Source organism: Haliotis cracherodii, unplaced genomic scaffold (assembly GCF_022045235.1).
Source record: "Haliotis cracherodii isolate W230 unplaced genomic scaffold, xgHalCrac1.p SCAF_12, whole genome shotgun sequence".
Lineage (NCBI taxonomy): Eukaryota > Metazoa > Mollusca > Gastropoda > Lepetellida > Haliotidae > Haliotis > Haliotis cracherodii.
This window is the reverse complement of record NW_027266267.1, coordinates 28,332,575-28,340,771: the sequence shown is the minus strand read 5'-3', so window position 1 is coordinate 28,340,771 and position 8,197 is coordinate 28,332,575. Positions and strand designations below refer to the sequence as shown.

Below are 8,197 nucleotides of genomic sequence, written 5' to 3'. Positions count from 1 at the left end.
CCACAGTATGGTTTTACGCCGCGTTTAGCAATATTCCATCAATATCACAGCAGGGGGACACTGGGCTTCACACATTGTGCCAATGTGGGGAATTGAACCCGGGCCTTCGGCGTGACGAGCGAACGTTTTAACCACTAGGCTACCCCACTGCCCCAGTATACCAAAATATATCTAATATCACGTTAAGTCTCTGGGCACCTGAAGGGAAAGTCATGCAACGTTCCATGACAGATGCAATACATAAATCAAATACTGGCATGGCATGTTACATGTTATATATTCCCTGTAAAATTGAATTAAACGCAATGGTTTGGAATAAAAATACAAGTTCATAAAGCTTCATTTCCTTCCCCGTATCCCGAGTCAATACTTATCTACAAATAGCCATTTTCCCGTACATCCATTAACACTGCTTGGAACAAACTCGAATGCAGAGTCCGGTCGCACTTAACACGAGGATGTGTTGAAGTTACAGAAGACGTAAATCAATATGCGTGCACGATATGTACATGCTAAGTACATTTAGTTGGATCAGCAAAGGTGGTGGATATGTCAGAGTAAGTGAGTTTGTGAGAATGGGTTTACATCCCTTTAAGCAATATACACGTATCAGCAATACCACGGCGGGGAACACCGGAAATGGGCTTCACAAATTGTACCCATGTGGGGTTCTCACCCGTTTCTTCGGCGTGACGAGCGAACGCTTTAACCAATAGGCTACACGACACACACACACACACACACACACACACACACACACACACACACACACACACACACACACCACCACCACCACCACCACTACCACCACCACACATTGAGCGGACATATAGTATCCTAACTGAAATCCTGCTCAAGGTGGCCAAATTGACTCACTCACTCCCAGTTACGTCATAACTACTAAAATAGTATGTTTATAGAATGTTTCTAAGTTTGTAAGCCCCATGTCCACACTCGTGGGATACACCGAAGTTGTTAACGTCTAAGACCTGAAACAGGCTCTCTGACTTGGTTTATGTCACCGTATCCCAAATGCGGGGATCCTGGCTCATGATATCAATCACTGGATTGTCTGATCCAGGTTCCATTATTTAGAGACCGCCGACATATTGCTGGATTAATGCTGAGTGCGGCGTTAAACAACAAACAAACCCTCACCCCAAAAGAACACCAAATTGAAGAGAAGTTCCCCAAAACTACAAAGAGGGGGTCATCAACCCACGGCACTTCCACATGACTCGCAATGCAGCTGGTATTAAACTGGAAATGGTTTACAGTCGGCACAGAAATTACCATCCACACAAAGGCAGTGATTTGGAAAATTACAACGTTGGTGGAAAGAGAGAGTGAGCAAAACATCTCGTTTGGGTCATGTTATGGACATATCAGACAAACTTCAAATAACGTTGATGACTTGCGAAGAGTGTCCTAAATCAAATGCATATTAATGGCTTTAATCTCCGCCCGATTTGAGAAAACCGAATATTGTACTGAGGGTGACGCGGTCCGTTTAATGCCTGTTGAGGTGAGGTGAGGTAAGTGGGGTTTGTTTAACGTCGCTTACAAGATTATTGCACTTATGTAGCGACGTGCATGCACGTGTGTGTGGCTGCTTGTACTACTTCGGACTAATGCCAAATTATAGACGTGCTAGACCACTGATATACCATGCCGCCACTCAGAACGTCTTATGACAATTGTCGTGGCTAATATTGTATTTTATAAACATTGACATGTTGGGAAACGTGTTGCCCCTTACCTTGTCATGCCTTGATCGATTCCTACCCTATCAATCAATGGTTTGGCTTGTCCCAGACTTCTTCATGGCGCTATAAAGTCGTCGTGTTATAGGATTCTAACTGGAGTATTATGATTTGGTTTCGTTGATGGTATCAACACTTCTTATCTCTTAAAATAAAGTTTGTGACAATTGGGTAGATGCAATCAGTTTGCTGACACTCCAATAACCGTTCCATAGTGTTCCTCGAATGGTGACCCTCCCATAGTTAAACAAGAGCGGTGAACCTCCCATAGTTAAACAAGAGCGGTGACCCTCCCATAGGTAAACAAGAGCGGTGACCCTCCCATAAGTGAACAAGAGCGGTGACCCTCCCATAGTTAAACAAGAGCGGTGACCCTCCCATAGTTAAACAAGAGCGGTGACCCTCCCATAGTTAAACAAGAGCGGTGACCCTCCCATAGGTAAACAAGAGCGGTGACCCTCCCATAGTTAAACAAGAGCGGTGACCCTCCCATAGTTAAACAAGAGCGGTGACCCTCCCATAGTTAAACAAGAGGGGTGACCCTCCCATATTTAAACAAGAGCGGTGACCCTCCCATAGTTAAACAAGAGCGGTGACCCTCCCATAGTTAAACAAGAGCGGTGGCCCTCCCATAGTTAAACAAGAGCGGTGGCCCTCCCATAGTTAAACAAGAGCGGTGACCCTCCCATAGTTAAACAAGAGCGGTGACCCTCCCATGGCGGAGCATGAGGTTTGCAAAATACATTTTGTGATACATTCTCGGGAGAAGATACAGGGAATGTGTCCAATAATCTTAACTAACTTCAGCAACATACGACAAAAGAGGACATTACTGCTGACTCCAAAGTTTATTATCAAACTCAAATTGTCAGTGACAAAACAAAACCATACCTTAGAACCAGTTTAAGATCGCGTTCATTTCTCGAAGTTTTGCCATCAGCAGTCTCTTTGGTACTGTTGAAAGTTGATGCAGTTGATGTTGTAGGCGTGAATTTGATTACCATCGACACAGGTTGGCATGATGGTTCACTGTATTTCCTCTAAATGATGCTGTCAACGCGGGTTTCCATCTCCGCAGATTCCTCTGCAATTAAATAATAAACTTATGTATGTCGGTTATGGAAATGATTTGGTTTGTTTAATCCGTGTAATGAACGATGTTCATTCATAGTGGCCCCCAACCAAAACATTTTCATTTTATTTATGACATCCCTTATACTTATACCTAATACTAGATTTCATATTTTCATGAGTCAGGTATCACACAAGTACAAAAATTTGCTCTTTTCAATGTGACCCCCACGCAAGTGAGCTTTCTGTCAGATAGCTTGAGGGCGTTCTAAATGTGTTTTTTTTCATCGTTAATAGAAACATGTTGTTTCTTGTTAGCCAGGATAAGTGTAATGCTCAAATGTAACAGTTTATCATTAACTGACACACGATGGCCCGTTGAAGAAACTGAGGTTTTCATAATCCACAAAGTATTTTACGGACAAGTATGTAATACAAACACGTGCAAATGTATCAACAAACCTTAGATCGTAGCTTGGCATTGTCCTCTCAGTGATAAACTGTTCGTCTAGGCCAGTAATACAGACGTGTTGCTGTGGTGGCCCTCCGGAAGTGGTTGGAATAAAAACCACTAAAACCTGCCAATCTAAACCGTCATCCGACAGTGCCTCTTCAAGGATGTACCAATCGGAATTTCAGCATACCATGTATTTTCTCCCACACATTTCAGGGGCCTCAAGCGAAATGCAGTGCATATTCCGTCTTAATTAAGATGATACATTCAAATCTAATTAATAAAGACACAAGTGTTTTCAATGTCTTTAAACACATCGAGTAATGATATTGTCCCGCGCACAGGGGTGTAAACTACATTTTGTTGACGTCATTAAATCTAATGACGTCACAATGTATGACATCATAGTCAAATATGATGCTCACGTTATCTATTGTTCCTGAAATATGTATTTCTTGAAATTAGGCACGTGTACACTACAGGAATCAAATTTAATTGGTTGGTTCTGCCACAGTCGACAATATTACAGCTAGATCGCGGCGGTCTATTGATAAATGTTAACGGGTAAAACAAAAATAGTGCAGTTCTGGGACGTACAGCCAGTGGCTGAAAGCATGAGCAAAGATCCACGAACACATCACATGACCACCAGGGTATACCGAGGCCCTATTCTATCCCGGGGTCACCATGGGGTCAAATAGAATTGATTCACTTCCGAATGTAAATTGTAATGAAGTAATACCAATAGGTGTCGTGTTATGAACACTAGAGTTGAAAATCCAGAGACAGTGAAATTAACTTGGCAACAGACTCTTAAAAGTTACTTCACTGATATTACCAGTAATTTACTGCCAAATTCATTGATAGCTTACCTGAGTGACATGTGCGTTTCATAAAGCCGAACAAGGTACCTCTCAGGTCGCTCCAGGTTCTGGCAAACTTTAACTGAGTGTCTGACACTGTCGATGTTTAAAACCACCTTTGTTTGTTTGTTTTGGACATATCTTCCATGTATGTCAGACATTTCAACCCATCAATACTTACTGTTATTTCTAACCCGTTCAAAGATATCTGTGCTTATCACTAGCCCCCAGAGCACAATTGAGGCCAATCAAATACACCACTGTACATTATAGCTGTTGGGGTGGTGGTGGTAGGGGGTACCCTTCTCCCACAACATGTCTTCCTTGTCCACACTAATCACTTCAGCCTGCCTTTTCTCTATCACGATTCCTTTCCTTGCCTAAGATTTCATTCTAGCATCTAGCATAGACCTTAATCCTTGAAACAACGGAGGCTAAACAAAGTCATTGAGTACCATTTCTTCTGATATAATATTGTAGGGATGAGGAAATCTCATAAAGAGTATTTCCGCGATATTCCTCGCCCTTCTGATTTCTGACCTCAATCATGAAATATTTTAAAACATCACGGCCTCAAACACGCCCCACGTGCTAATACAATCACGATTTCGGACATTCTCCTGTACGTATACTCCTTTAAATTATATTTATGCTTTCACTGTTTCGTTCGGCAAAAGCTACAATCGTGACGCCACGGATCGTACGAAGCAGGTCAAATGCCACTTGCACCATACACGCACTTTTAACGCGTAGTTTAATCTCTGCGTTCGTGAGTTATCGCACAAATTACACCCACATGCGAGAATCTGACAATTATTCATTGACGAATGCTCCTTTGGGCCTGAAAAAGATGCATCTTGTTTATTTCAGGTGATGTCAGCAAGTTAAATAACTCACGAGTTGCACGTGCAAAACATGCTGAAGTATGGCTGTTTGTGACACGCAGGTGGTACCACACAGGTGCGTATTATGGTGTCACTGTTCATATTCCTGATAATGAATTATTAGTCTAATTATCTATTTGATTAGGAGATAAACCTACTGTGTTTTGGAATTTGATGTAGTCCCACTGTAGAATATATATCTCTGTATTTTAATTTTCCACCGAGCGCTTCTGCCAAATCCTTACGATGGTGGTTGACGGAGATAGCGACGAATGTCGATCACAAAAAGGTTTGTAAACAACAGGTTGTGATGAATAAATATTTTTCAAATATTTGTTTATAATGTTCTATTTTACTTTCATTGTCGGTTGTTTCAATGTGGAAATAGCTTAAATTGTTCCGATTCTGGTCACACCAGAACATTTCCCTAACAGTTTTATAAACATTTCATATGAAACCCATTAGAGACCCAGCGTGCATTAGAGGAAATATATATACGTTTTACAGTTCATCTGGGGGTGATCGATTTACAGCCATTTTCTATGAATCGATATGTAGGCTATCTATGTATTCATACGCGCGTTTTTTGTGAAAAGGCTTAATGTATTTGAAAGGTTATTTGAAAGGGGTAGCAAAAAGGAAACCTCTTTTTAACCAATCAGATGTCATGGTAGAATATTTGTTAAAGCCCTCTGTCGGTCCCGACTCAATTGATGACGAGAGCAAAATGGGTCCGCGTAAATATCTACATTTATATATACATGTAATAGTATGTATGTACAAATCGTTCAGTCCTTGCTGGGAATAATTACTGGAACTGCTTGTTATTATGTCTGTATTGTCTACTACAATGTTGAGAAGACTGGGTGCGTAAAAGGCTAAACGTTAAAGCGTTTGTCCGTCACGCCGAATGCCCGGGTTCAATTCCTCAGATGTGTACAACGGGTGAAGCCTATTGTTGGTGCCCACCCGTCGATATGGTCCTGGCCTATAGATTAAAGTGACGTTAAACATACCTACTCATCCACTTTGGTCGTGAGTGTTCTAATTCCAAGAAATCCAATTTCGGCCTCGAATAACATTCGTTGAACTACACACGCACCCTCGTCGTGCTTTTACCAAAGTTACCGTTATAATCCTTGGCGTCCAAGATTTCCATTCTGTCACATCACACATAAAAGCAGCATTTCCCTAACACACTGTTCAAGCGGCGTTAGACCCAACTTACTAAGTTCATGTTTGAACCACCATATGGATGTGCAAAATCAGTCAACTTGTAAATTTTATATTAATAATGTTATTCACTTTGTGAATTTCAAAAATGGCTAAATATTTCAGTGACTGAAAAATCTGTTCATATATTTCACAGATTGACAAAAAGTCATACAAACATATGTTAAATGATGGTACTTATTATTTGCTTGCTTGGCGCTCGGCATTAGGGACTAAAACAAGGACTGGTCGGCTCGGTGTCAGTATACTGTGTCTGAGTGGAGTAGCCATGCTTAACTGCGGCATAGCATCTCAAACGGCTCACATTTTAAAACAGGCATTAGTCCGGACTAGTACAAGCACACACGCACGCACGCACGCACGCACACACACACACACACACACGTATATGCATGCCATCACATCAATGTAACAATCTTGAACGCAACGTAAAACTCTATTTTTACCTCTCCTGACCCAGCTGTCATCGAAGCAAATTCCTAATCATTTGTTTTCAACTGGGTATTCAGAACGTCAGATATTGTCAAAGATAACAGCTTTGCGACAACAGTAATGACCCTTGACTATCAAACAACCAGTGACATTTTCTGGTCTAGACCAATTGGTCTACGTCAAGCTAATTGTGTGTCATGGTACTTACGTGGTAATGGGAAAAGTCATTATAGTAGTTCTTGTGGAAAATCCGGGTCAAATTAGACATCTTCAAAAGAGTTATATATACTGAACCGCAAAGAAACGTCACCATGGATAGATATATGAGAAACCTTATTTGTCCAAACACTGTCAACATACTTTGAGACATATTAAAAAGATGAAACTTGGCAAAACTAATCATCCAGGTTAGAATTAAAGTGTCAAATGTTCTTAAAGTTGAACACAACACTTATCTCTGAGAAAATGGCATCACAAGTCAGTATATCGTGTGTCCGCCATGTGCATTGATGACTGGCGTGCAACGTCGATACATGGAATGGATGAGGCGGTTGATGAAGGCCATAGGCACTTGAGCCCAGACTCTGAAGGGACGCCTGACGCAGTTCTGTTGCAGTTGTCGGCCTTGGTCGGACGTAATTCAGTCGTCTTCGAATCTCGTCCTACGGGTGCTCAATGGGATTTAAATCGGGACTGAGGGCAGGCCACTGCATGGTTCTCATGCCATGCTGCTGTAGGAAATCTCTTGTTGCTCATGCTGAAACTCGTGGTTGCGGTGACGTGCTGGTATGGCGCGTGGCCTAAAGACTTGATCAATGTACCGAGCTGCTGTGACACCACTGCCTCTCCCTGGACCGATGTTCTGGAAGACCACAGGGCTGACCAATTCCACCCCACACCATGATGCTCGGACCACCGCACGAGTCTCTCTTAACAAGTATCCCCACGGCGTCGCCAGACTCTCTCTCTCTCTCTGCCATCTGCTGTTGATATACAGTAACGGCTCTCGTCTGAGAAGAGGACTCTTCTCAACTGCTGGTGGCGCCAATGCTGGCCCCGTGTTACCCACTGAAGACGGTCCCGGCGATGACGTGGTGTCAGAATTGGTCCTCATTGTGGCCTGTGACAGTGGGGGTGTCTGCTCGTTAATCGTCGACGCACGATGTCGCTTGTGTGCCCATGGTCTGTCGAGCAGTTTCCGCAGCAGTAACAAAGCGATCTTGAAGATGCTGTCGCACAATCTGACGATCATGACGTCAGGTAGTGACCCTTGGTCTTCCACTATGTGGTCGGTCATTTGTAGTGTTGGTGGTCTGGTACCGTTGCTGGAGCCTGTATATGGTCCTTACGTGGACTTGAAATGCATTGGCCACTTGCCGTGCGGTTTGTCAAGCTTGCAGTCGTCCAAGGGCTTAGTGTCGCTGATTTCTTGTCAATCTTGGCATGTGGTAGCAGTTCAATAACGAATGAATGTTATCCGATCTGGGTGGATTTTTA

General features: G+C 42.6%; 1 pseudogene; it reads right to left on the bottom strand.

Annotated features, from left to right (window-relative positions):
- Positions 1-2,623: 2,623 nt before the first annotated feature.
- Positions 2,624-6,194, bottom strand: LOC139457260 (uncharacterized; annotated as a pseudogene).
- Positions 6,195-8,197: the final 2,003 nt, after the last annotated feature.